Source organism: Hyaena hyaena, unplaced genomic scaffold (assembly GCF_003009895.1).
Source record: "Hyaena hyaena isolate Hyena2069 unplaced genomic scaffold, ASM300989v1 scaffold_77, whole genome shotgun sequence".
Lineage (NCBI taxonomy): Eukaryota > Metazoa > Chordata > Mammalia > Carnivora > Hyaenidae > Hyaena > Hyaena hyaena.
The window spans coordinates 3,255,124-3,258,677 of NW_024080708.1; positions in this window are offsets into that span (position 1 = coordinate 3,255,124).

Here is a 3,554-nt window from a genome sequence, read left to right on the forward strand (position 1 = left end):
GGGGGAGAAGAAGGGGGGAAATGGTGGGGGAAAGGGGGAGAGGCAAACCATGAGACACTCTTGAATGCTGAGAACAAACTGAGGACTGATGGATGGGGGGGAGGGGGGATGGGCATGGAGGAGGGCACTTGTGGGGATGAGCACTGGGTGTTATATGGAAACCAATTTGACAATAAACTATTTGAAAAAAAAAAAAATCGCTAGCACCAGGGGCAAGAGGAGATCAATGTTCCAGCTTAAGCAATCGGGCAGGAAGGGCCAAATTCTTGCTTTCAAGGGATTGGATAATGCCCACCACAATGGTGAGGGCTAACTGCTTGACTGAGCCCAAAGAGTCAAATGCTAATTTCATCCAGAAACACTTTCACAGACATTACCCAGAAATAATGTTTAGCCAAATATCTGGACACTTTGTGACTGAGTCGAATTGGCACATAAAATTGACCATCCACAAGCACTGGTCTCATTTTGCTCCCTCCACTGGTTTCTAGGCTGCTTGTTTTCATCGAGATTGTGGCCCACTAGTTTTCAAAGTTACCATGGAGCTGAGGGGATGCTGGAGGTGGGAATAAGGTAAATTAAAATGCCACAAATCTTGCTGTTTTTACTCAGCTTCAGCCCTTTTTCTTGAATAAACACTCCCTAAATTCTTGCAAGCTTTTGATAATTTTCAGAGTTCTTAGGAAATAAATTCTTAAGAGTTTTTGCTAGTTTTCTCATTGCTTCTATGAAGAAGAGGATTTCCAGTGGCTCTTACTCCATTTTTGCTAATGTTTTGTGGTACACAATTTAACACGTATTTTAGTAACATCTTATTTGTTTGCTTTTGTATTGGTTGTTACTCATATTTTCCAAACTAAACTACAGATTTTTTGACCGCATATTTCTGCATACCACCTCTACGGTGTCTAGCAAAGTTCATTAATTAACTTTATTAGAATTGAGATTAAGCTCGTTATTTCTTTATGTCTTTGTGTTGAACAGGTTGTATTTGGGAAATAAAGCCACCTGTCATCCACAAACAGATTCACTGCTTGGTGGCGTATATGCAGCAAAATACGAAACATACCACAGGTAACAATGGCAAAAGCTAAAGAGAGTTCCAAGCTGCAAAGAAAGACAGAGTAGTGATTCTATGATCATAATCCTGTAGCTTTCTCTTCTACCAACTTTTTAAGCAAACTTTTTATTTTGAAATATGTTTAGACTCACTAGAAGTGACAAAAGTTGTATAGCATTCTCATAGTTCACCCAACTTCCCCTAATGTTAATATCTTGCATAACCATAGTCCAGTGATCAAAACTGAGAAATCTACTAACCAAACCAGAGACTTTATTTGGATTCCTCAATTGACCTTTCAATTTTGTAGTGCAGCAAAGGCTTGTAGAGGGGAAGAAAATGGAGAATGCAGAGAAGGACTGCCTGAAGTTGTGTAGGGCCAAAGGCATCTGAACAAGAGGGAGCAAGTTGAGGCCAAAATTCAGCATGGGCACTGCTTAGTCCCTCCTCCTAGTTGGCCTCTGAGGGTTGTGCCTTTTTGCATTCAGTTTCTTTGTAGAGGGTGCCTTTTGGGGGGACTTTTTGTCAATGTGTGGTGTAGGAAAGCTTTTCCTTACTTGCAGAAAGATTCCATGTTAACCTTGGGCTTGCCTTTCTCTGCACCCTGAGTTATCCACGAGGTAAAGTTTGGAAACAAGGAAATTACCTTTGCCCTTGTTACCCACCAGTTTAACAATCCCCTCCTGAATGTGGGAATATTCAGGCAGGTACATTTAGATGAAAACACTGCTTTGGCTGAAAGATGATACTGTCCTTTCTACATGGAGTAAGAAACAAATAAGCAAAAATAAAACAGATTGGCAGGATGGGGAAAGCAGGTTGCTGCTACAGCTCATCTCTAGTTGGATGTTCATAGGAGAGTTCTTAAATCTGCACTGGTATAAATTCAGTGCAAGACCTATTCGTATACATATGAAATGTATTTTGAAGTCAAATAGAAACATTTAAAAATTATCTTGTCGTGAGAGTTGAGTAAAAGTGCAAGGCACTCAAATTCGGTTACTTTATAATATATTACAAATCATCAACTGCTCTTCTAATAGCATAATTTATGGATGATTTCATGGTTAAAATTAAATGGAAGAAGTCAGAGTGTGACAGTTAATGTTTTAAATGTACTTTATAATTCTCAAGTCTAGTATTAGGAAGCTAAAAATTAATTTTTCTAAAATAATTTCCAGATGGATGCAGTTAAAAGTATAAGATGAAGCTTTAAAACTACCAAAATAAAGATAATGGGTAATCTGTCTACAAATATACTATATAAAAATAAAAACTACCTATTAAAAATACTAAAAGATAAAGAACATCCTGGGAAACTATTTATAAAATATATTATAGATAACCAAATTTGATATTCTTAATACATAAGAAGCTTTTACAAATCAATAAACAAGCTAAATATTCTGAGACAAAAATGGTGAAGAAACAGTGCTCCAAACAGTAACATAAATGGCTAATAAATATACAAAAAAATTGTTCAACCTCAGTAGTATGTCTGCAGTGTAGGTACCTGACAATTCACTTTTTTTATTGTAAGTGCCTGGCAAACTTTTGATTGCTAAGGCATCCATTTCAAAGACATCCATCTCAACTAAACACTACCAGCTACTTACGTAGATAAAGAGCCAGATGACCACCCCCACCACCATGAAGTTTCCCTTTTAGAAAGCCCTGGGTGAGCTGGATAACGGACTGCTTTTCTCTTCCCATGTTTTTTTTTTTTTTAATGTTTTTTATTTATTTCTAGGAGAGAGAGAGACAGCATGAGCAGGGGAGGGTCAGAGAGAGAGGGAGTCACAGATTGAAATAGGCTCCAGGCTCTGAGCTGGCAGTCAGCACAGAGCCCGACGCAGGGCTCGAACCCACGAACCGCGAGATGATGACCTGAGCGAAAGTCGGACGCTTAGCCGACTAAGCCACCCAGGCGCCCCGCTCTTCCCATGTTTTAATTCACACTTCTATGTTTTAAATTCACCAGTGAAAAGTGAACACAGGAAAGCCTAGGCACCTCACCCAATAAAAAGAGAACACACATTCTCTCTTTACCTGTGAACTCCTTGTGTGGCCCTGGCATGCTGTGTACCTTCCTGAATCTGTAAATAATAATTCTTGTTTTTCCAAAAGCTCCTTGCCGGTTGCTGTGGAGGAACATATTACCAATACAATAAGAACTACAAGAGCCACTCCAGCTGCACATTGACTCTAGTTGGGGAAATGTCTGTGTGGTTAGCCACAGGTCGTAGGGGTTCAGGTGAGTGCCCCAGTCATTCCTAGCTGTTAGTATCAGTATGGATAGGCTGAGACCAACACAGAACAATGTCAAAGGAGAGAGTCTGTCAAAATAATATTATGCTGTTTTTCCTAATTAAAATGGAAATGAAAAAGGATGATGATACTTGGGATTTCTTAGAAAGTAGGGAAATAAGTACTTGTATACCACTGGGGAAAGTATAAGCTTTTTGATAGGCAACATGGCTTACTCTATCAAAAT